We start from the raw sequence: 26,820 nt of genomic DNA, 5'->3' as shown, positions 1-26,820 counted from the left end.
ATTCCGAAAAAAATGGGACAGTATGAAAAATTGTAATAAAAACAAATTTTGTATTTTAAATATGTATTCCCGTTACTTGTATTTCGTTACTCCAACCCTGTACATCCTCGTTACCCTCAACACTGTACTAAATACTGTACAATGTGGTGTCTCAAACCGATATAAATGATTGATGTTCAGGCATGAAACTCCACAGTACATGGCACAAGCTGATGGGTTCTTTGTTATCAATTATGCAATCAGCTCGCTCACATGTGATATGTTAAGACAATCGTACTGCATGTTGTTAGCTGATTGGTCCTTTGACAAGTAATCGGTAGCCAATCAACTTGGGTACTCTCTTTGTCTAACATTTAAATTACTTAGTTTTGCAGATAAGCCAGTTTCACTGCAGTGGGTCGTGAGAGTTATTCTCTAAAAATGCCATTTGCTTAGGTAGTTGCTGAGGATTTCTTCTATCAGCTTACACGTTAACGTCCAATTTTGGCCATGACACATAGAAAGGTGTCTTAGGTAAGCCTTAGCCAAATCTGGCCTTGCACACATCACTTTCTTAGGTCATTCGTTTAAATATTTTCACACATAGCTAGGCTAAATCACTAGCTGAATAAGCTCTGGGCTTTCCTGATCCAGGTACACATTATGAGTCAGGATCTCTAGCCATTTAAATCATTCAGCCAAGCTGCCCCAGACAGATTTAATTAATTAGTGTTTCGCCATTTGGCCAAGATGGCACACCGTTCAAACTTTACCCTGGATTAATAATTAATCCTGGGTATTCATGTTCAGATTTTTCACACTGTACATTCGTAAACCCCGGGTTAATGTTCTTATTTGCAGTGTCGATAACAATGACTGGACAAATACAGTTCACGACGGACACACAACCGGTCAATAGAGGTGCTCTCTTCTGTAGTAATGTCGCAAGGCAATTCAGCTCTGTTTGTCTTTTTCGTCTTCTGAAATATGCCACGAAAACACAGAATACTGTCTCTTCATCATGTCAGTTATCGCGCTTGTCACTACTGTTCGACACTTTACCGGTAGTTTCCCTCAGATGGAGAACGTATAAACAGTGCATGAATGTTTCAGCGAACGACGATACAAAGCGCATTAATATTTAATGAGGTAAGTACTGAGGCTACTCTTGAAGAGCTTGTGGCAGCTTGCAGCACCTGCAATGCAGTCGTTAAATTATGTTCGGAATGGAAAACTAGTTTGCAACTTACTGAATACTGAGCAGTATTGTATATATATGTTTTCAAAAATAGCATGTGAAACAGTAGGCATAAAAAAAAAAAAATAAAGTTTAACAATTGCTTGTATCTGCTCTGACATTTACAAGTAACCTTTAGTTTTATAATGTAGTGTTTTCTGCATATTTCTTGCAGACTGCTAATGGCTTTTTGTTGTAAGTGGTGTTCACATTTGTTGTATTGAACTTTTGGGGGCACTTTAAATTGAATCAGACAGAGAATTCTCCATTCAGCCTTTTTTTCTGTAAATTATTTTTTGCCTTAAAAAAAAAAAAAAAAAAGAAGCTAGACCATTTCAAGGATGTAAACAATAACTAAGGAATTAGAAGGCTACTGCACATGTCTTGCCCTGAAACAATTCAGGTAGTGGCATTTTTATAATCCAGAACTATCAAAATAAAATGACAAGTGCATACTTCTAGAGTCTAGATAAAATAGAACAAACAAGATTTGTGAAAATAAGGTGGGTAATGAGGTGTCATTACTTGATCCTTTAAAAAACTCGGAGTCAAATCTTCTCAAAGAACATCAAGTGATTTAAAATCAAATCAAAATCAAATCAAATCACTTTATTGTCACACAGCCATATACACAAGTGCAATGGTGTGTGAAATTCTTGGGTGCAGTTCCGATCAACATAGCAGTCGTGACAGTGATGAGACAGTACCAATTTACAATAACATCAAATTAACACAGCACAATTTAAACATCTGATATACACATAATTACACTCAACAATATACAAACAATAACATACACTGTACAGTATACAATACGCACTATATAGATACACATTATTCAATAAAAATAAAAAATAAAAATATATTAAAAAAAAGTATATATAGTATATATAGAATGTACAGTATTGTACTGTATTGACATTCAGGCTGTCGGTTGATAGTCAGTTGTTAAGAGAGAATATAATATAATAATAATAATATAATTTATGACAGTCCGGTGTGAGATATAAGAGTAAGGGTAATAAAGTGCAGTGCTGATGAATTTTGATTGTGGGAGATCAAGAGTTCAGAAGTCTGATTGCTTGGGGGAAGAAGCTGTCATGGAGTCGGCTGGTGCGGGTCCTGATGCTGCGATACCGCCTACCTGATGGTAGCAGCAAGAACAGCCCATGGCTCGGGTGGCTGGAGTCTCTGATGATCCTCCGAGCTTTTTTCACACACTGCCTTGTATATATTTCCTGGAGGGAGGGAAGCTCACCTCCGATGATGTGTCTGGCAGTTCGCACCACCCTTTGCAGTGCTTTGCGGTTGTGGGCGGTGCTATTGCCGTACCAGACGGAGATGCAGCCAGACAGGATGCTCTCTACAGTGCAGGTGTAGAATCGTGTGAGGATGTGGCGGTTCATTCCAAACTTCCTCAGCCGTCTCAGGAAGAAGAGGCGCTGATGAGCCTTCTTCACAACGACTTCAGTGTGGATAGACCATGTGAGTTCCTCAGTGATGTGGACACCCAGGAACTTGAAGCTGCTGACTCTCTCCACTGGTGCTCCATTGATGGTGATGGGACTGTGTTCCCTGTCTTTTCTTCTGAAGTCCACCATAAGCTCCTTTGTCTTACTGACGTTGAGGGAGAGGTTGTGCTCCTGACACCAGTGTGTCAGAGTGCGCACCTCCTCTCTGTAGGCTGTTTCATCATTGTCAGTGATCAGACCTACCACTGTCGTGTCATCAGCAAACTTATTGATGGCATTGGAGCTGTGTGTTGCCACACAGTTATGTGTGTATAGAGAATACAGGAGTGGGCTGAGAACACAGCCCTGTTGAGGGTCAGTGATGAGGAGATGTTGCTGCCTATTCTAACCACCTGGCGTCTGCTTGACAGGAAGTCCAGGATCCAGCTGCACAGTGAGCTGTTTAAGCCCAGAGCCCGGAGTTTCTCATCTAGCTTGGAGGACACTATGGTGTCGAATGCTGAGCTGTAGTCTACAAACAGCATTCTCACATAAGTGTTCTTTTTTTCCAGGTGGGAGAGAGCAGTGTGTATTGTAGATGCAATGGCATCATCAGTGGAGCGGTTGTTGCGGTAAGCAAACTGCAACGGGTCAAGAGAGAGAGGCAGCACAGAGCAGATGTAATCTCTGATTAGTCTCTCAAAGCATTTGCTGTTGATGGGGGTCAGAGCAACAGGACGCCAGTCATTTAAGCAAGTTATTTATTGATTGCTTTGGAACAGGCACAATGGCGATTGTTTTAAAGCATGTGGGGACTACAGACAAAGAGAGGGAAAGGTTGAAAATGTCCATAAAAACACCAGCCAGCTGGTTCGCGCACGCTCTGATGACGTGGCCCAGAATGCTGTCTGGGCCCGCAGCTTTGCGGATATTCACCCGTCGGAAGGATCGGGTTACATCCGCTACAGAGACGGAGAGTGAACTAACCTCTGTAGCTTCAGCCGCGAGAGCTCTCTCCGCGAGGGCGGTGTTATTTCCCTCAAAACGAGCATAAAAAGTATTTAGCTCATCCGGGAGAGAGGCAGCGGTGTTCATGGTGGAGTTTTTAATTCCCTTTAAAGTCTGTGATGATGTCACATGCCACATGCTTCTAGAGTTGGTGGTGTTAAACTGTCCTTGAATCTTGCTCCTGTACTGGCGTTTTGCGGTTCTGATAGTTTTTCGGAGGGCATAACTGGCTTGTTTATGCTCCTCCGCGTTCCCAGAATTAAAAGCGGAGGTTTTTCACATTAAGTGCCACGCGAACATCGTTATTTAACCATTGTTTCTGATTCGGATAGATCCGTATTGTTCTGGTCGGAACCACGCCCTCCACGCACTTTTTGATGGAACACATTACGCTATCAGCGTAAAGCTCGATGTTGTCATCAGAGGCGGACCGGAACATCTCCCAGTCCGTGTGATCAAAACAGTCTTGTAGCATGGAATCTGATTGGTCCGACCAGCACTGGATCGTTCTTAGGGTGGGTGCTTCCTGTTTCAGTTTCTGCCTGTAAGCGGGCAGAAGCAGAATGGAAGAGTGGTCCGATTTGCCAAATGGTGGGCGGGGGAGGGATTTGTAGCCATCCCGGAAGGGAGAGTAGCAATGGTCCAAAACCCGGTCCCCTCGTGTGTTGAAACTAATGTGCTGGTGGTATTTTGGTGCGACTGATTTTAAACTGGCTTTATTAAAGTCCCCGGTCACATGAATGCGGCCTCAGGGTGCGCGGTTTCCTGCTCACTTATACTCCCATACAGTTCCTTGAGTGCCCGGTCTGTGTCGGCTTGTGGGGGGATGTACACAGCAGTGATAATGACTGCTGTGAATTCCCTCGGTAGCCAGAATGGTCGACACAGAAGCATAAGAAATTCCAGATCAGGAGAGCAGAAAGACTTGATAGAATGTACATTCCTTTGATCACACCAGGATTTGTTGATCATAAAACATACACCACCTTCTCTGCTTTTACCTGAGAGGTCTTTCGCTCTGTCCGCTCGGTGCACGGAGAACCCCACGGGTTCAATGGCTGAGTCTGGAATCTCCGCAGACATCCAAGTTTCCGTAAGGCAGATAATGCAGCAGTCCCTCGTATCTCATTGGAAAGAGATCTGCGCTTTCAGCTCGCAGAGCTTGTTATCCAAAGACTGAACATTTGCCAGTAGAATAGTGGGTAGCGGGGGTTGATTTGCACGGTGTCTTACTCTGATGAGAACACCGGCTCTGTTTCCCCTTTTCCTTTTGCGTTTCCGCGGCCGTGCTGTCCAGACAAAGGGCTCCGCTGGCGTGTTTGTAAACAGCGGGTCGGCATTGAGAAATTTGAAGTCCGGTTTACGGTGTGAAATTGCTGAACCAATGCCCAAAAGTGTTTGTCTGTCGTAGACAATAAGGCAGACAACATCCAAGACAAAAAAACATAAGAATTGTGATCAAAACAAACAAAACACTACTATGTTGTGTCGAGCTCGCAACGCAGCAGCCATACTCGGCGCCATCTTGAGTCCAAAAAACCAAACATTTAACCAAACATGTTGCTGATATTGAGTGCATCTATGCGAGAGAGGTGATAGAAGTGTACAGTAGTTTAAATGCTCATAATTATTTCCTCAGCAGAAGGGTCGGGAATATTGAATCACTCCTATTATAACAAATGAAGCGGTCAATGCTGCAAGTGTGTGACTTGCAGACAAGGTATGGGCTTTTCTTTTTAATTATAAAAAGTGTGTCTCTTTCTTCTGTGGTAGCTTTTATACTACTACAGCTACTCTGAGATCTTGGCAGTGCGACGTTGCTGATATTGTTGACTTTTGTGCTTGTTATGTTCCTCATTTGTAACTCATTTTGGATAAGCATTTGGATAAACCAGCTAAGTTACTAAATGTAAATGACTTACGCAGCTTCATTCATTATAATGGGAGCGATCTGTAGTCTAGTATAAGTTTTGCACAATCATCCAGTTTTCAATGATGTCCGTTGTGTTGGAGAGCTTCTGAACCCATTTCTGGATCTGAGCTTTTAATGGAGTGTTGTACCTGTAGAGAAAAGACAATGGGTCAGGTACCCTACACAAGACACACATAACAGGATACACATTCATACTGAATGCCACAACTCAGTGCAATCATTCTCCTCGATCCATGGCAAAAGTAAAAGTCTTGTTGTCCCACTCCGCTATCACCTGCTTAAGTTTCTACTTGATGTCACACTATCTAACAGAAGTTGTGTTGGAACTTAAAACTAGTTCTAACCTCGAATTTTTCTTTGTACTTCAGCAGTGGGGCTTCCATGATGTTGCAGAGCTTGAAGTTATCCGTTTTAACCTCAAAAGTGTGACCTGTAGCCTCAGTGATCCTCTTCCAGTGGCGTACCATTGCTTTGTTAGTCATTAACTCCAGCAGGGGGCAGCACTCATTAAATTCATCAATGGTTTTCTTCAGGTCCAAAAATGCCTGCCACTCTTTAAGAGCTTGTGGCAGCTTGCAGCACCTGCAATGCAGTCGATAAGTTATGTTCGGAATGGAAAACTAGTTTGCAACTTACTGAATACTGAGCAGTACTGCATACCATCTACTATGTTTCTAAAAATAGTATGTGAAACAGTAGGCATTAAAAAAAATAAAGTAACAATCGCTTGTATCTGCTCTGACATTTACAAGTAACCTTTAGTTTTATAATGTAGTGTTTTCTGCATATATCTTGCAGACTGCGAATGGATTTTTGTTGTAAGTGGTGTTCACATTTGTTGTATTGAATTTTTGGGGGCACTTTAAATTGAATCAGACAGAGAACTCTCCATTCAACCTTTTTATTCTGAAATGATTTTTTGCCTTACACTGGTACCTGCTCCAACACAGCTGACTTTCATTTCAATCCTTGACAGGCATGGAGAATTAATCTATTCAGAGAGGTTCCTGCGATTACCCATAACAGGCTAACAAAATTGAAATCCTCTGGTGCATTCATGCCTTTCAATGTAACTTATTACATGATAGCCAGAGGGAGAATCTTCAACCGTTTCAGAAGTGTGAGGGGCAGAATTTTGGTTAGATTTCGGTAACCTCACCTCATCTGAAACTCAAGGAGTTCATTGTTGATTCTCTTGATGTGGATGTCTGCCCATGAGATGTCATAGTACCCATTGACAGTGTCGATGGCGTTGTTGTAGAGTCCATAGAGTTTCTGGAGGACCATCAAATGCTTTCTGGTCTTAAGCAGCTGAGGATGCTGGGTAACTGGTAGGCCAAAGAGCTTCTCCCCTCCTGTCTATGTGTTGTACTTGCAGAACAGGTTGTCAGAGAGATTCTGTGCAATACCAGATTGTTGTAACATAACCAGTAGAAATACATTTCCATGACTGTAAAGTCACATTTAGTAAAATCATGATAGAATATTCCTAACAACATGCTAGAATGTTGGTATTCTAAATTCTGTAAAATTTAAAATTGCACGCACACTGTTAAAGTCCTTTTGTCCCGATCTGGTATACAAACTTGGAACAAATACTTGATGTAATGTAGAAAAAGCTAGTGCCCGATCGATATATTGGTCAGCCGATATTAGCCTTTCACCGATATATCGTATCAGCGTATATTTTACCGATATTAATTTTTTTTTTCAGAACATAATGCAGAAAACAATGCTTTAAAATTGGTGTCATTACGTAGTTTGTCCAACAGAGTGCGTTCCGACTCCACTGTTTACAGAGCTGACTCTGAGCTGACGGTAGCTCTGCAGACAGGGCGGAGTTCAGCGGTGTCATCATGGTAAGTTAACTACATACTGGAAATTTAAACAATGACGCCATCATTTTCGCTTTTCAATATTACTAATATAACATTAACCTTGTCCCTGACAAACATGTCACTCATGTCTGTTTGCTGTTAGCCAGCTATAGTTTATCAGTGCAGTCAATAATGTAGCAGATTGAAAGGTAAACAACAGAGCATATTTTTTCAGCTCAGCAGACAACGGTTGATTTTGTCTGTTGGGTGTTGTTTTCATGCTATGTTATTACCTAGTTAATGAGACACAATGCTGGAAAGTAAAATAAACAAAGACAGTATTTTACTCTCCATGACAACAAGCTTATAGCTAACTAGCTAATCACGTAGCTACTTTCATTGTTGTCAGCTGAGTGGAAGCTAATGTGTAAACATGTATTCACCAAACTGTTGTTCAGGATTCAGTTTGTTATCCCCTTCAACTGAACAATTCCAGTCGTGTAATTTATAAAATGTAATATTTAAAAGTCTGGTTTTCCACCGTTGAACGTTTCCCCTGAACTTGTATTGCAGAATACGGTGTAACACGGCTACTGCTGTTTATCTTGACTCAGACGTATTAATATAGTCAGCATTTGACTGATACTAAACAGTAATACTGATGTTTATTTAGCTATTTATTTTAATGTATCCTTTATTTTAATGGTCAGCATTTGAGATACTAAACATCCAGTACTGATGTTTATTTAGCTATTTATTGTATTTTTAATTTTCCTCAGTGTTCATTTCTAGAATTTGTTGACAATGTTTAATAATATCAAATATTCTTTGATACTTTTTTTTTTGAGAAAGCAGCCTTCGGAGTACCTTTGCATGGTCATATCGGTGCAAAATCCACATAGAAAAGGTCTGTTTTCATTCCAGTTCAAATTAATTATATCAGCCACCATATCGGTAATCTGTGAATTTTCCCCCTCTAAAAATCGGTCCGGCTCTAGAAAGCTATAGACCATTTCAAAGATGTAAACAATAACTAAGGATTAATTAGAACGCTTTAAAATTAAATTAGAATGCTACTGCGCATGTCTTGCCCTGAAGACATTCAGGTAGTGGCATTTTTATAATTCAGATCTATCAAAATAAAATAACAAGTGCATACTTTTAGAGTCTAGATAAGAGAACAAACAAGATATGTGCAAAAACTGAAAATAAGGTGGGTAATGAGGTGTCATTACTGAATCCTTTAAAGAAGACTCTGAGTCAACAAATCTTCTCAAATAACAAATGTTTACCTCAAGTGATTTATTCAGACATGTTGTTGATATTGAGCGCATCTACACGAGAGAGGCAATGGAAGTGTATAGTAGTTGTATTGATGAGTCAACGGAGTTGAGATCCATGTGCAGCTTTAATATCAATAAACTTAATACAGACAGGCAGGGGTCAATCACCAGCAATAGTAATATCCAAGGCAATCCAGAAAGGTAGTCAACAAACAGGCAAGAGGTCGCGGCAGACTATCACAGGTTATATCCAGGTAAACAAAGCAATAACAGTAGGCAAGCAGCAACAGGTCAAAACAGGGTAAGCAGTCCAAGATCATACACAGGTAAGGCAGTAAACTTAGATAACGCTCAGAAATGTCAGCCAGGGCAAAACAAGACTTTGCAATGATAGAGAGTGAGATTTTAAATAGCTGAGTAAATGGGAAACAGGTGAGCAGGTAATCAGAGAGTTAAAGTCAATACTTAGGTGATGGCTCCCTCTGGTGGTGAGTGGAAGGAACTACAGAGACAGGATTCATGACGGTATTTTAAATGCTCATAATTATTTCCTCAGCAGAAAGGTCGGGAATATTGGATTGCTCCTATTATAACAAATGAAGCTGTCAACGCTGCAAGTGTGTGACTTGCAGACAAGGTATGGGCTTTTCTTTTTAATTATAAAAAGTGTGTCTCTTTCTTCTGTGGTAGCTTTTATACTACTCCAGCTACTCTGAGATCTTGGCAGTGTGATGTTGCTGATATTGTTGACTTTTGTGCTTGCTGTGTTCCTCATTTGTAACTCATTTTGGATAAAAGCGTTTGGATAAACCAGCTAAGTTACTAAATGTAAATGTAAATGATTTGCGCAGCTTCATTCATTATAATGGAAGCGATTTATAGTCACTTTTAGAGCCCGTAAAGAAATACTCTGACTAAACTAGCCAGCTAAACTCTACTTATCAAACTTACTATTAGTTGTCAAAAATGTTGTTCACCTACTAGAGATAAGATATGTGCTACAGTTATTAGTACTGCATGTGGCCATCCCGCTTCACTGCAGCGGTTCATGTGTCTATTTGAGGTTGCTTTTACAGCAATCTGATCACTTTAATTTCCGTAAATTCCAGGCATCCAGGAAGCATCCATCCACCGAACAATACTGTTCAAATTTTAATAATGGCATTCTATTACAATCATATTAACGTTAGTAACATCAATCCTGTTAAAGTCACTATGAATGAAATGCCTCCCACTGTTGTTTTTAATGAGTTTGACAACCAGCCGGAAATGTTCAAGGGACAAAAAGGTCACTTCCTTAAACTGACAAACAGTCCTTGAAATGGTCTATAGAAAAGAAAATCGATAACTGTTTTTTTTTAGGCCATTTAGTGTGAGCAACTTAAAGGTGCTCTCAGTAAAATTAACATTTATGTCACGCTCCTGAATGTGCTCCTACCATATGCACCATACGGTATGTACAATAAAGCAGCTTTATGACTAGAGTCTTCTTCTAAAATAGTTTGATCACTAATGCTCTTGTGCACTCAGTAATTTTTCCTCATTAAAAAGTTTTTCTCCTAAAGAAATTAATTGCGATTTTTAAACATATGTATAAAATTATGTAGACTCCAGTGTAGACTCCAGTCATTTCAAAACAAAATTTGCACTGACTCGGAGTTGGGTAGTGTAATCCAGCCTTAGGCCACTTTGGATAAAAAAGTTTATTCCAAATGCATAAATGTAAATGTAAAATTAAAAACACAACCTAGCAAGCAATTTGAGGGTAGACTATAGACTTATCCTCAAAAGAAACAAAAGCTCTTTTATTCTACATGGGGGCTGCCATGTTGAGATCATATGACCAGCCAAATACAACCCCTTGAATCTCAGTAACTGCCCTGTTATTGGACACTTTCACTCACTGATAAAATTAATTATGGCTGACTGTGAATAGTGATTTTTTACAAAGATGTCAGTAACTGAAAACTATTGTGTTTGAATGATGCTGCACCCAGGCCAATAGGTGTTAGTGTAAATAAATAAATAATAATAAAAAAAAAAAAAATCCTGAGTGCACCTTTAAGAAATCCTTTTGGCCCAAATAATTTCACCTCTGCTCATTATTGCCATAACAAAGCAAGTCATGGCTTTACTTTGATGAGTAATATTTTCTTTTAAAATTAAGTTTATTTTTGATATATCAATTCTGCTAAATAATATTTACTTTAGGATGTTTTATGCATAATTGATATTTGGAATTGAATTGTTGACATCATGCATTTTTGCAAAAGAACTGCATGGGACTGTTCATTTAGTACATTTTCTGAAATTTTGAGTTTGTTGTAAAGCTATTAAGGCTAAGCACAATAAACTTATAATGTTGCATCTTCTACTGAGCTTTGAGGCTGAAGAAGGGCCCATAAGCCTTTGCAATTCAATAAATTAATTTTATGTTTTTGGTCAAATCATGGTGCCGTATGGGAATGTATAAATAATTGCTTTTTAGAACAAAAAGTCGCTTTCAGCCCTATTTAGTGCTTTTATGAATGTTTGTTGTAAATAGGTGTTTTGTTCGAAGTCATTAGGGAGATTAGTGTTACTTTGGTGAGATTGGACCCTGATTAATTAATATATATATATATATATATATATATATATATATATATATATATATATATATATATTTTTTATCCTTTAAACACAATGCAGCAAAAGTAGAGTCTGTTGTAATGGGAAATACTGAGGAGAAAGTGAGTAAAATTGGTTTAAAGCTGAAGTATGCCATTTCTGCACCACTAGCAGTACCAAACAGAATTGCAAAAATAAACTTTGTTTTCAAAACAGCTTTCTGAATACGCCCCCTGTCTGCCATTGGTCAAACAAAGATATAGTCCCACTCCCAACTCACGCCATTGGTTGAGTGACGTTCTTGGGGCGGGTCAATGAGGGACGCTCAAAACAAACAGAGCAATTTTCAAAGCGCCACAGAAAGACAGTGCTTACAAGTTTTGAGAAAATTAACCTATGAATGGCTTACTAAAAGTTGTCTCTGCATATTAAGCTGGGATAGAGAAAGTATTGTAACACAGAAAAAGTTACATATTTCGGCTTTAAATCAACCTATTTTTCATCATAACACATGAATATGAGTTGTCTAAACAAGATAGATATTTGAACTAACTTAAGGCAGTGTTGTTAGCCGTTCTAGAACTTCTGCCAGACTTAGCCACTGAATTAGACATATCCCTTCTATCCAAAATCCCACCCTCCAAAAATCCCACTGTACCTCTGAGGAGAGCAGCAGCACATCATCTCATTGTTACCAAATTTGTCAAAAAAAAGGTGGTAAAACAGTGTAGCTCTAGACATGATAAATAACGGGATACAGTACCTGAAACATCATAAGCCTGTCACTGGCATCCTGAGGAGCCAATCCCACCACCACTGGACCATTCTGAGGATTTGATGTGCACAAAATCAAAGAAACATATGCACATATTGTAAATTTATGAAATACAAACGTTGTTTCCCCTTTACAGTGGTAACTAGAGTTGCTTCAAAGAAACCCTCTGATTTTTCAGTGCTTTGATTTCATGCATTTTCTGTTACAGAACACCCACAGGGGCAGAAATGTAGAAACAATGCTGTGTTTTGGCTTGAAACCATAATTGCTTGAGGGAATTTTTCAAAGCATGAGAAGCAGGTGTAGAGAGTTTACCATCCCCTCAGTACTCACCCCCTCATTGTCATGGTAAAAGTGCTGGCAGTCCTCCACAAACGTCTGAACGTTTCTGATGAGTTCTCCTCTGAAGTTGGGCTGCAGGGCCACTAGCTCGTTCTGCACCTCTGTGCCACGGGCCAGCATTTTCTCCCAGGCGTACTGAAGCGTGTCAACTTTCTCAGCTTCCTCACTGGCCACCAACAATCCATACTTATGCAGAATGCTGTGTGATTCCTGCAGGCCAAAACCAGGGCAAGATACACTACATTAATCCTTTTCATAATCTTTCAGTAGAATGTACAATAATAACTTTCTCTGCCTCTGAAACATCTTTTTTTCTGTTGAGATTATGAAGACAACATGGACAGGGACAATGTTAACCAATAGTATAATGGAAATGCATCGAACAATTGAAGTTATATGTGTTTTCATGGTCTTTGAGATCAAGTTGCAAATTGCTAATGATGATATAATTGCTGCCAAGGATTTGCTGCCAAAGTGTTACTCCGTCCTGTTGTCACACGCCATTCAATCAGTGATTTGTTGTATGTCTGTACCTCAACTGGACCAACTTGAAAGTCTCTGGAGATCTGGTGCTTTCTGATCTCCTTGAGTGTTGCCATGGCAATGCATATATCATCTAGGTCCTTGAGTTTTTTGCTCGCCTCATCTACAAAAGTGAAGATCTGTTCCATCTCCATGCGATACTTTCTGATGCAATGGTGACCGAAATCCACCATCCAGCTCTTTGTCTGGGCAGTAAGGGCCAATTTCAGATCAGCTGTAGGTAAGTTCACCAACACACAAAGATTTAGGGGGCCTTTTTGTAGCTTGATAAACATCATAGTATACAATTGCTGGGTTTCCATCTAATTATTTTTATGCGCATTTTTAAATTGCGTATAAGAAATCCTGAATGGAAATGCTTGATATGCGCATAAATTGCCTAAACTCGCTTAAAAGTTTATGCGCTAGACAGAGGTGGATTTTCTAGACTTTTGCATAAGTCATAATGCGCATTAAGGCAATGTAAACAGTTTATTCGCATAACGATGATGTGTTTTGACCATTTATGCACATAAAGCGCAATGGTATTCTGCTCTTAGGTTGGTATTGGTGTGCGAGAGCCAAACAAAAACTCTGACATTGGCACACAATTCTTTGAACACAGCCCGTGACATTCAGAAGTGTTTAACACGCAACTGGTCCTCACAATCAGCCAGAACAGTTTTGTGCACGGGCGCTTTCCAGATATACTGAGGCTGGCAGTGTAACTGCCATTTCAGCCCTCATTATATGAGATATTATACTCATTCCGTGGCGTCTCCTGGCAGCATTTAATAAAACTATTTATACTTGCTCCTATTCCACATATAACTCTCCCCTCATGACAAGGCAGGCTCCTTTAAAATAATGTGCATGACGCAGTAAATGGAAATGCGCAATGACTCTCATTTTCTTTAGTCAAATTTTAAAAATGCAAAACATTTTAGATGGAAACCCAGCAAAAGTGATGTCCCATTAACCGATAAATGATTCTATCCTTCAACAGTTACATCTACATAGGGTGACCATACGTCCTCTTTTTCCCGGACATGTCCTCTTTTTCGGACCTTAAAAATGCATCTGGCCGGGATTTCTAAATTTACGAAAATGTCCGGGATTCCGCTTTAGTTGCATTATGATGTGCATCTGGTCTAATACTTCATTGTGTGTGCGCGCATATTTGCATTGCTTTAACCCCTCTTTGTAAGTCCCACATTCTCGCACACCAATTGGTCGATTATAAGAGGCTTGCAGCAACTATTGGCCAAATTCCTGCTTGTCAATCTCTCCGCGAACGTGCAAAGCGCAGTTGTGTTCAGCATCAAACAGTTGCTTGACAGTTGCAGCAAATGACAGCTGAGTGGAAACAATGCCCCAACGAAAGTGCAAATTTACAGAAGATTTGCACAAAAAATTCCCATGCTTTCATCCAGGTCGAGATCCGTGGGAAGCAGAATGTATGACATGTAAAGCTGGCACTTATGTGACAGTTGCTAATAAAGGTGCAAGTGATTTAGAAGCACACATTAGCTCTAGGAAGCATAAAGGGTCAGCAAAAGGTGAAAGTTCATCAGGTAAATTAACGGACTACTTTTTGCAACCAGGTAGATTTGTTATCACATTGCTTCATTTTCCATGGCCATTCAAAATAATAGTAATAGTAAATGAAGGTACACTCATGGCATCAAATATTTTAGTACATGGACATTCAAAAGAATGTTGGAAATTTTTATTTATTTATATATATTTACATTATGCTAATAGAGTGTTTTTTTCACTGTATTAAAGTTTGCATTCATAGTTACACTGTTTTGAACCCTGTTATTCCACCCCAGCCCAATAAGGAGTATATGTTTAGGGGTTTGAGTTAGGTTTTAGGATAAGGGTTGGGTTAGGGGTAAGGTTAACAGTGTAATGACAAATGTAATTAAATGAGGGTACTTTAAATGTAATTACAATGCAACAACTCATTTGTACATAATAAGTACATTCAATCACATGCTTAAGTACATAGTAGCTAAGGACAATAAATATAAATTAAGACCAAAAAAAAAAAAAAAAACAGCATACTAGGTATCACGCAGTTACAGACTATGCCAGTGGCTACAGAAAAAAACCCCAAAAAAACTGGGCATCACATACCAAATGACTGAGCATCACACACTACCCAAATGTTAAGTTGATCCAAACACAACACTAAAAAAACCCACTCTTCCATTAACTCTTGTCGTCGACATCATAGTGCCACTGCCAGAATAAAGTAATAATAAAAAAAAAAGAATCTTTCCACTTTTATTCAGTAGCTCTTGATTCCCGTACAACTTCAGATTTGAGTCGTGGAGCATCATACACTACTAGATTTCTTTATAGTCGGCTCTATATATCAAACATGTTTGATATACTCTGAGTAGATGGAATCATAGTCTAAGGATAAGAAATTGGAGTCTGTACCCATCATATACTACACAATATTCTGTGAAATCTGTCAACTCTGAATGGCCCAAAATCTCCAGACTGGAACTAACGAGCACCAACCCAGAGTTAAGGTTGGGTAGTGTAATCCAGCCTTAGGCTACTTTGGATAAAAAGTGTCTTCCAAATGCATAAATGTAAAATTATAATCACAACCTAACAAGCAATTTGACGACAGACAATAGACCTGTCCTCAAAAGAAAATTCTACAGTATTTCTAAAAGTAAACAACAAAATAAAATGTTTTCATACACAGAACATTTCTTAAGGTTCAGTAAGATTCTCTATTTTGGACAGTTTCACAGCCAAATATTAAGTTTAGCCCAGGATTTTGATGTATTTTTATTATTTATTTATTTTTTCATATATTTGCTGGTTTTTATGATGGTTAAACAAAACAAAACACAAACTCTTCAGTAACAACAACACAGCTTCTTGGTAGAGTTGACAGACGTACTAAGTACAGACACCAGTTTGACAATCTCTTTGTTCTCAGAGATGCTCTTGTAGTAATTTCTGACTTGGATGGGATTGGCCTGGTTTGCAGACGCTGAGATATTTGAGGTACTCCCTTCTGGACTGGAGAAACATAACACAAATTTTACTGTGATGACAAACCACAGAGATGAGAAATGAGAGTTTATAAATAAGTAGAGAGATACATCTGAAAGAATGATTCAGTAATACTATTGTTTGAACTCAGATCAGTTATATGAAGTGCACTCTAACAGATTCTTGAAGGGATGAAGACAACGCTAGAGTTTTACAGAGAGAGAGCTTCCATTATGGTAGAGATATTTTGTTGTAGAACTAGCGTTTTATTTGTGTAATTTTCTCTTTTCAAGAGAGTGATAGTGAAAGAGTGAATCATGTAGACAAGATTCTGTTAGCATAACACTTTCTCTTTTCGAGAGAGTGACAGAGAGAAAGATAGAATCATGTGGACAAGATTCTGTTACCATAACACTAGGGACATGTCACAACTTTATAAAACCCCATTGATTTTCTGGATGCACAATCTTTGTTCTCCAATTTCACTTATCGTATGACTGGAGATCAGCTTATCTATCCAGAGCTTCAACCATTATTAAAGACACATTTTAAACTGACTATGGACCTTTTTAGCTCTTATCGTTCTCTACTGAGCTGTGTAATTAGAGAGGGTGAGGAAGAGTCGTACCAGCAAAGTTGCGATAGGTCAATTCTCTGTCTTCTGATTCACTCCCCAGGTTGTTGCATTTCAGAGCGGCCATGCGTCGCTTGCATATTTTCCTCTGTGACAGCAAAAATACTCAAGTCTGACATTTTGCATACACTCAAATTAGAACATTTAGTGTGGCAACTTTAAGGTTCAAGCAGTTCAAGAGAGCAGTATAATTTCAAGCTGTAAGAATAAAAAGTGAATAAAACAGATGGAACAATAAGTTTGTGTGTCATACATGCAGTGGTTCCAAAATAACACTTTAAAAACACTTCAGTGAAATTAAGTGATTAAGTGTATGATTGAGTGCCATTGCATTCAATTACAAAAATCAAGTCAAAGCAAGTGGCATCGGCAAACAAATGATGCCAGGGCCTTCTCTCAAAATGTAACTTTTTGTAGTCATTTGTCATTACTTCAAATATAATTCATCCAAATTGTCCGGTGATCATTAGCTGATGCTTCAGAAGCTCGGCAGCAATGGGCAGGGTTGGGAGGGTTACTTTTGAAATGTATTCCACTACAGATTACAGAATACATGCTGAAAAATTTAATTTGTAATGTATTCCGTTAGATTACTCAAGGTCAGTAATGTAATCTAAATACTTTGGATTACTTCTTCAGCACTGGTAGATTTTTTTTTCACTTGTTTTGATTATAAAGACTCTGCCAGTACAGTAAGACAAAATACACATGTTAAAATACATTCTCTGAAAAACCTAAATATCTTATGCAGTGTTGTTTCTAAAACAATATAAATCTAATTGAACTTGTTTGAAAGATTTTTAGATATTTCTACATGAAAACAATACAAAAATTATTTTCAAAAATATGATTTTTGCCCTAATATCAAAGGTCTTACTAGAAAAAAAGAAATTATGATCTAACGAGAATTTTCTTGATAAAAAAATATGATCATGCCTGGTAACGTGCATGTAAAATGGCTAGAAATAGCATTTTAGCTTAGCGTAAAGCTGACAATTTACACAAGGTTTATTTCTATTTCTTCTGCTCCAAACTTACTTCAAACTTACTTCTCTGTCTGCTCGTATGAATGTAACACATCATAAGAAAGTGTTTCACCGCTGTTCAAATGCACTTTGGATCGCATAATTTATATGTACAAATGTTTTCCATCTGAAAGGACTAAATATTAAATGAAACAAATGACAATAATATGCAAAGTAATCTCTTCAGTAATCAAAATACATTTTGAATGTAACTGTATTCTAATTACCAATGATTTAAATTGTAACTGTAGTGGAATACAGTTACTTATATTTTGTATTTTAAATACGTAATCCCATTACAGAGATGCATTTCAGTACTTAATGCAGCTGGTGGCCACACCAGATACTGACTGTTACTTTTGATATTGACCTCCACTATATATATATATATATATACAGTACAGTGCAAAAGTTTTAGGCACTTAAGATGTTTCACAAAAAACATTTGTCTTAAGATGGTTATTTAAATCTTCAGTTTTAGTGTGTCAATAGGAATAATACATTTTAGACTCCCAAACATTACTTTTCAAATAGAAAATATTAGAATAGAAGAACAGGGCGCTCTGCAAGAGATGGCATTGCCCCCACAGAGCCCCCCATTGAACATTGTGTCAGTCTGGGATTACATGAAGAGACAGAAGCAATTGTGACTAAATAGAAGAACTGTGGGGAATTCTCCAAGAAGCTTGGTACATCCTATCTGCCAACAACCAAGAAATTCTGTGTCCAGGTGTACTTGGAGGTGAATTGGGGCTGAGGCAAAGGTGGCCACACCAAATATTGATTTAGCTTTTTTTATGTTTACTGGATTTTGTATGAAACTATTTATGGCATTATTTTTGAAGACATCCTCACTATGCAGCATTTTTCACAAGTGCCTAAAACTTTTACACAGTACAGTATATATATATATATATATATATATATATATATATATTACACAAATGTTATTTGTAAGTATTTAACAATACATTTGAGCTTGAACTATGTTCTTTATAACTTAATTCTAAATTTTGTACAACAATCTGCTAAGTGTCTTCTTTCAAAAGAGACCAGGGCTCATGAACACCATGAAAACTGTTATTGTGCCTGGCAGTTCTGGTGCTCAGTGCTCTGTAAAGCCGGCCAGAAGGCAACAGTTCAAAAAGGTAGTGGGCTGGGTGAGTGGGGTCCAAAGTTTTTTTTCCAGCCCTTTTCCTCTCTCTGGAAGTGTACAGTTCTTAAAGGGAGGGCAGGGAGCAATCAATAATCTGCTCAGCAGTCTGAACTGTCCTTTGTAGTCCTCTGATGTCCGATTTCATAGTTGAACCAAACCAGACAGTTATTGAAGTGTAGAGGACAGACTCAATGATTGCTGAGTAGAAATGGATTAGCAGTGCCTTCCTCAACTGATGAAGGAAGTACAACCTCTGATGGGCCTTTTTCACAATGGAGTCAATGTGGGTCTCCCATTTCAGGTCATGTGAGATGGTAGAGCCCAGGAACCTGAATGACTCCACTTCCGCCACAGTGCTGTTTAGAATGGTGAGCGGGGTCAGTGTTGGGGTGTTCCTCCTGAAGTCCACAATCATCTCCACTGTTTTGAGTGTGTTTAGCTCCAGGTTGTTTTTTACTGCACCAGACAGCCATCTGTTCAACCTCCCCTCTGTATGCACATTCATTGTCATCCTGGATGAGGCCGATGACAGTAGTGTAATTTGCAAACTTCAGGAGCTTGACAGAGGGATCCTTTGTGGTGCAGTCATTTGTGTACAGGGAGAAGAGTAGTGGGAATAGCACACATCCCTGGGGGACACCAGTGCTGATTGTACAGGTGCTGGAAATTCATTTCTCCAGTTTCACTAACTGCTGCCTGTCCATCAGAAAGCTAATGATCCACTGACAGATAGAAGTAGGAACAGAGAGTTTGGTTAATTTAGTCCAGAGAATAGCTGGGATGATTGTGTTGAAAGCCAAACTAAAGTCCACAAAAAGGATCCTTGCATATGTCCCTGGTCTGTCCAGATGTTGCAGGATATGATGCAATCCCATGTTGACTGCATCATCCACAGAACTGTTTGCTCGATTAGCAAATTGAAGGGGATCCAGAAAGGGTCCAGTGATGTCCTTCAGGTGGGCCAACACCAGTCTCTCAAATGACTTCATGACCACAGATGTGGAGCGACGGGTCTGTAGTTATTAAGTCTTGCTATCTTAGGTTTCTTTGGGACAGGGATGATGGTGGAGCGTTTGAAGCAGCTGGGAACTTCACAGTGCTCCAGTGATGTGTTGAAGATCTGTGTGAAGATGGGGGTCAGCTGGTTGGCAGAGGCTTTTAAACAAGTGGGTGAAACACCATCTGGGCCTTGTGCTTTCCTTGCCTTTTGTTTAAGGAAGACCCGGCACACATCCTATTCACAGAGCTTTAGTGCAGGTTGAGTAGCAGGAGGGGGGAGGAGGGCGGCTGAAGGAGGTGTTGGTGTTTGTGTGAAGTGAAGGTCAGATTGGGTATGGGTGTGACACTGGGCCTTTCAAATCTACAGTAAAACACATTCAGGTCGTCAGTTGATTCCCTAAAGTGTTGGAGGATGGTGTCTTGTAGTTAGTAATGTCTTTCAGGACTCTTCACACTGATGCAGGGTCATTAGCTGAAAACATTTTTTCAGTGTCTCAGAGTAGCTTCTTTTAGCCACTCTAATCTCCTTTGTCAGTGTGTTTTGTCCTGATTATACAAGATTTTATCCCCACTTCTGTAAGCATCCTCTTTGGCCTGACAAAGCTGCCTGAGTTTTGCTGTAAACCATGGTTTGTCATTGTTGAACATTAAATAAGTCCTAATAGGAATGCACATATCCTCACAGAAACTCATATATGATGTTACAGTATCTGTGAGCTCCTCTAGATTGGTGTCTGCAGCTTCAAAAACACTCCAATCAGTGCAGTCAAAGCAGGCTTGTAGTTCCAGCTCTGCTTCATTGGTCCATCTTTTTACAGTCTTTACTATAGGTATATCTGATTTAAGTTTCTGCCTGCAGGTCAGAAAAAGATGAACCAGGTAGTGATCAGAGTGTCCCAAAGCTGCTCTAGGGACAGAGCGATATGCATCCTTTAATGTTGTGTAGCAGTGATCTAATATATTTCAGTCTCTGGTGGGGCATGTAATGTGCTGTCTGTATTTTGGCAGTTCTCAGGTGAGATTGGCTTTGTTAAAACCACCGACAATAATAATAAGTGAGTCCGGGTATTGCTGTTTTGTGTCTATGATCTGATCAGCCAGCTGATTCAGCAATTTGCACTCACACACACTTGTGGAGGAATGTAAAAACTCCCGTTGCAAGTAGAAAGGCTTATAGTTAATAAAGAGCGCTTCCAAATTAGGATAGCATTACATTACATTAGGAAATTACATTACAAACCCATGAAGTTCATCAGTGAAGATGCGTGGATGCACTTGCATTCAGTTTCTAGTGTGTTATGGGTGAGACGCATCTTCATTTCTATGGTTAAAATGAGAAAGCAACTCCTGTGCCTCCCCCTTCATCACCTCAATTTTTCTCATTAGTGGAAACAAGATGCTTGGGGCCATGGTGCTACAAGACAGAAGGCGGCCCTCTGACTCTACTCCTCTCTTTGGATACATGAAACAGAACATCATGTATTAAATGATGCTGCTTAAAACAGGTCAGATAATACATTATTTTTTCATATACCCCTTAGTGCACTTAAAATGTTACATAAATTTAATGTGCAGAACAGTCATCGTTTAGTTTTCCACAAACTATTAGTAAAGAAGAACTCCGACCGCCCGTTTGCTTTCGCCCAACAGCTCCGCGACGCCTGCCGAAGATGGTTGCTGGTGGGGGATCGCGGCATTGACAGGATCACTGACCAGGTGGTACTGGAGCAATTAATACATCGACTGCCAAAAGGGACGGTGGAGTGGGTCCAGTGCCACCGTCTGGCGTCACTGGAGGAAGCCGTCCGGCTTGCGGAGGACCATATGAAGCGATCCCGAGGGCGGAAGAGCCCTCCTACTCTCTCTCCCCTCCCCCTGTGTTTTCCCCTGTCTCATCCCCCTCCCCTCTCCCCTCTCGTTCTGCTCTCTCCCCAGGGCCCGTTCCTGCCCCACGCAGGTGAGGAGGACTTCAGCCACCGAGACCAGCTCCCCGGGCATGGGAGGCAACCCCCCCCCCCCCCCCCCCCCCGATGCCCCGCCACTCTCCCCCTCAAGTAGGGGAACCCACCGACGCAAGTGCGGGCGTAGCGCCTGGGGTGCGGGGACCCGGGCCACTTCCGATGGTGGTGTGGGTCTCCGACCTCCCACAGGCTGCCCCTGACCGGGCCGGAGCATACCGGATACCGGTAAGTGTCAAGGGGTGTACTCACCAAGCATTAGTGGGTGTAATCAAACCACTATCCACCAACGCTTGGTTCAACCTGAGGCTTTGGGCACAGCTAAAACGGTGAGGATGAAGTGTGTGCACAGGGATATTCACAAGTATCCGGTGGTGACTCTGACGATTAAATTCTGGGGGAAAAAGCATAGAGTGGAGGCCGCGGTTAGTTCCCACCTGTACTAAATTAGGGAGATGAGCAATGTGCGATGCTCTGACAGGGGAGGCGGAGCCAGGGACATCCTCGACAGCTCCACGTCCTAATGACGAGAGAGGGGGAGAGGCTACAGCCCCTCCCCTTCTCAGGGAATTCCCTGAGGGAGATTTCCCTTTGGAGCAGTTGCGAGATGTAACCCTCAAACACGCTTTCGACCAAGTGAGAGTCATCGATGGTCAACAACTCCAGCCAGACATTGCCCTTTCATACCCCTATTTTGCAATTATAAATGAGCGGTTGTATAGAGTGACACAGGACACTCAGACTAAAGAAGATACAACCCAACTTTTGATACCACGGAGCCGTCGGGAAATGGTATTCCAGGAGGCTCATTATAATCCTATGGCGGGTCACTTAGGAGAAAGGAAAACACTGAACCGTCTAATAGCCCTATTCTATTGGCCGGGCATTGGTGGCGATGTCCGCAGGTGGTGTGCGGCATGCCGCGAATGTCAGCTGGTTAACCCACCGGCTACCCCAAAAGCACCGTTGCGCCCTCTTCCGTTGATCGAGGTCCCCTTTGAAAGAATTGGAATGTACCTCGTTGGGCCATTAGAAAGGTCAGCATGCGGACATCGCTTTGTATTGGTCCTAGTGGACTATGCAACGCGATATCCGGAAGCAGTGCCTCTTCGCAACATCTCAGTACGCAGTGTTGCGGAGGCACTCTTCAAAATAATCTCCCGGGTGGGGATTCCGAAAGAAATCCTCACCGATCAAGGCACAACGTTTATGTCACGGACACTACACGAGCTGTACGAATTACTGAGCATTAAATCGATTCGCACCAGCGTGTACCATCCTCAAACGGATGGCCTGGTGGAACGATTTAATAAAACCCTCAAAAACATGATTCGTAAGTTCGTGCACGACAATGCTATAGTGGATGCTATAGGAATTGGGATAAATGGCTCGACCCCCTGTTATTCACAGTATGAGAGGTCCCGCAAGCCTCCACTGGCTTCTCCCCATTTGAGCTGCTGTATGGGCGACACCCACGCGGTGTGCTTGATGTATTGTGAGAGGCCTGGGAGGAGGGACCTTCAAATAGTAAGAATGAAATTCAATACATTCTTGATCTTAGAGCCAAACTCCACACTTTGAGACAACTAACACAGGAGAATTTGCTCCAAGCTCAAGAACGACAGTGTCGACTGTATGACAGGGGAACTCAGCTAAGGGAATTTGCACCGGGAGATAAAGTCTTTGTATTACTTCCCACATCGAGCTCTAAATTACTCGCCAAGTGGCAAGGGCCTTTGAGGTCACACGACGAGTAGGAGATCTCGATTATGAGGTTAAACGAACCGATAGAGGGGGCACATGTCAAATAAATCACTTCAACCTCCTGAAATTGTGGAGGGAGGCAGTTCCGGTGACATTGCTACGGTAGTTCCAGAGAAGGTGGAGCTCGTACCGGAGGTGAATTCAAAACATAAACAGTTCACCCCGGTCACTTGCGGAGACCACCTCTCACCGAGTCAACTCGCGGAGGTTGCAAGGTTGCAACAGGAATTTGCGGATGTGTTCTCCCCTCTACCAGGTCATACGAACCTCATTCACCACCACATCGAGACCGAGCCGGGGGTCGTGGTACGTAGCCGCCCCTACCGATTACCCGAACACAAAAAGAAAATAGTTCGGGAAGAACTGGATGCAATGCTCGATATGGGGGTAATAGAAGAATCCGACAGCGATTGGTCCAGCCCAGTTATTCTAGTGCCTAAGAGCGACGGGTCTGTACGGTTCTGTGTGGATTATAGGAAAGTCAACATGGTGTCTAAATTTGATGCAAATCCAATGCCTCGCATTGATGAGTTGCTCGATCGGTTGGGCACTGCTTGATTTTATTCAACATTGGATTTGACGAAGGGTTATTGGTAGATCCCCTTGACACCAATTTCCCGTGAAAAAACCACCTTCTCCACACCGTTTGGATTACACCAGTTTGTGACACTTCTGTTCGGTTTGTTTGGGGCCCTGGCTACGTTTCAGTGTCTCATGGACCGAATTCTCAGACCGCATTCAGCTTACGCCACTGCCTATTTAGATGACATCATTATTTACAGCAATGATTGGCAGCGGCACATGCAGCATCTGAGGGCGGTTCTGAGATCACTGCACCGAGCGGGACTCACAGCAAACCCAAAGAAGTGCGCGATTGGGCAGGTGGAGGTATGGTATCTGGGGTTTCACTTGGGCCATGGGCAGGTGCATCCCCAAATTGATAAGACAGCAGCGATTGCGACCTGCCCGAGGCCCAAGACCAAAAAGGGGGTGAGACAGTTCCTGGGGCTGGCTGGCTATTATAGAAGGTTCGTACCTAACTATTCGGACGTCACCAGACTGCTGACTGATCTCACTAAAAAGGGAGCTCCAGACCCGGTCCAGTGGACGGAGCAGTGTCAGCAGGCATTCACGCAAGTTAAAGACGCACTTTGCGGGTGGCCACTTTTACATTCACCTGATTTCTCTCTCCCTTTTGTTTTACAGACAGATGCTTCAGACAGAGGGCTGGGGGCCGTACTCTCGCAGGTGGTGGAGGGGGAGGAGCGCTCAGTGCTGAACATTAGCCGAAAGCTCTCGTTGAGGGAAACTAAGAACAGCACCATGGAAAAGGAGTGTCTCGCTATCAAGTGGGCAGTCCTCACTCTCCGATATTACCTGTTGGGGTGGGCCTTCACCCTCTGTTCCGATCACGCCCCGCTTCAATGGCTCCACCACATGAAAGACACCAATGTGTGGATCACCCGTTGGAATCTAGCTCTTCAGCCATTTAAGTTCAAGGTGGTCCACAGACCGGGAGTGCAGATGGCTGCCTCCCTGGTCTGAGTCGGGTGGTGGGATATGTGGCAGCGGGGGCGTGGTCAAGCGTCTCTCCGGAGAGAGAGAAAGCGGTAAGGGCGCTTTCACCTGAACTAGATTATGTCTAACACCTGTCTCTAATTACAGTGAGCACGGGGAGAGCGGCATAAAAGAGCCACACCGCCAGCAGACAGAGAGAGAGAGACTGGCACAAGAAAGGCCACGGTGCTACAGAAGCTATTGTGATGATTGTGTTATGAAGTTAAAGTGTTTAAGTAAATATTTGCCTGTGAAGCTGTTGAGTTTGTGAAACTGTAAGCATCAAGGTGGACAAATTAATCGCCTACCTGAACCGGGAAACCTCGCTTCTCGCCTCCTCCTTTCCACTGAAAAGTGTTACAACAATTTAACTGCCCCATTCTTCAATAACAGCCTCTTTGAAAAGCCTGCATTGCATTTTGACAAATTCACAAACCAATCCACACTCAAATGCACCGCTCAAACAATTAAATTCAGACTGAACTGATCAGGGATTATGTTAAAAAATAAACTTCAGCTGCTTGTTTCTAACTTTTGGATCATTTTGAAGGATATACTGAGTGGCAGGTGCTACGAAACAGCCAGGAACAGCACAGTGGTTCACAAACTCTATCTATGCTTACTCATTTTGCAGCTTTGATTCAACACATGCACTTTTTAGACTGGGAAGGAAGCTTTGAGTTCTGAAGGTTACATTATTATTTCACAACACACCAAGCTCTTTTATCTTACAAGATCAAGGAAAATCAAGATTCCTCATGATATGACCCTTTTATAATTTGTCCAATTACTGAATAGAAGGTCAAAGAAAATGCCAGTGTAATGTCTTTGCACGTTTTCTGTTCCATAAGGCAGTTCCACAGCATCGAGATGTTCAAAAGCAGTCCTCACCATTACTGTCCACTTGTTCCACTTTGCTCTCTGTCGTGCTCTCAACACGGTTTCTTCCTCTTCCTTCTGTTTAAACTCCAGTAACATATTAATCAGCTCATTGGCTGCTTCCTCCACCAACAAGCTTTTAGTATGCAGCATCTGGGCTCCCTTGATGCAAAGCTCCTAAAATGAGAAATAAATTGGACGAGCATGATCAGACTGATTATTAATTAATTCAATACATTTTGCTGGTCTAGTCATGACAAGAAAATGGGTTTAACAAAGATTTAAATAGCAAATAGTTGCAGTAACAAGGCCCCCAACAAGACTAGTAGGATGTCACAAGTACAGTTACTTAAGACCCCTTAGTGAGTCCCACTTGTTACAATGCCTAAGACAACATTCCAAGTTGGACCCCACCTGGCCCTGATATAACCAACTGAGTTTGAACAACAATGGTTGCATCAAAATTGGTATTGAGAATCATAACATTTCACTAGAATTGTTGTCAACTACTGAAATAATTGTGGTTTTGCTTCAACCCTACTTTAGAGTGATACAACTATCTCCAACGTGAATTAACTGTATACATATGTAGTATGTACATTTATATATACAGTGGAATTGGTTCAGCACCTGTATGCATCACTATCCCCATACAAATAACAGTATGTTCCTTTTAATAAATCGTTTTAGAGTATACATGTAGATGTGTGCGTACCTAGGTGGTCTGGACAAACTCCTCATAGGTGCACTGCTCATCTTTAGGTAGTGCATGTAAAGTGTCAGAGCTCACTTCTTGCAGCACAGCCAAACTGAATGAGGTTCTGACAAAACGTTGGGTTTTCCAGCTGGGTTTGGGTCAGTTTTTCC

At 41.1% G+C, this 26,820-nt stretch overlaps 1 pseudogene; it reads right to left on the bottom strand.

The window, feature by feature from the left end:
• LOC127452690 (dynein axonemal heavy chain 5-like) overlaps window positions 1–13,253 on the bottom strand; it is a 220,522-nt pseudogene extending 207,269 nt beyond the window's left edge.
• Window positions 13,254–26,820: the final 13,567 nt, after the last annotated feature.

The sequence above is a fragment of the Myxocyprinus asiaticus genome, chromosome 15, assembly GCF_019703515.2.
Source record: "Myxocyprinus asiaticus isolate MX2 ecotype Aquarium Trade chromosome 15, UBuf_Myxa_2, whole genome shotgun sequence".
NCBI lineage: Eukaryota > Metazoa > Chordata > Actinopteri > Cypriniformes > Catostomidae > Myxocyprinus > Myxocyprinus asiaticus.
The sequence above is the reverse complement of the archived record's forward strand: the minus strand, read 5'-3'. Positions and strand labels throughout refer to the sequence as shown.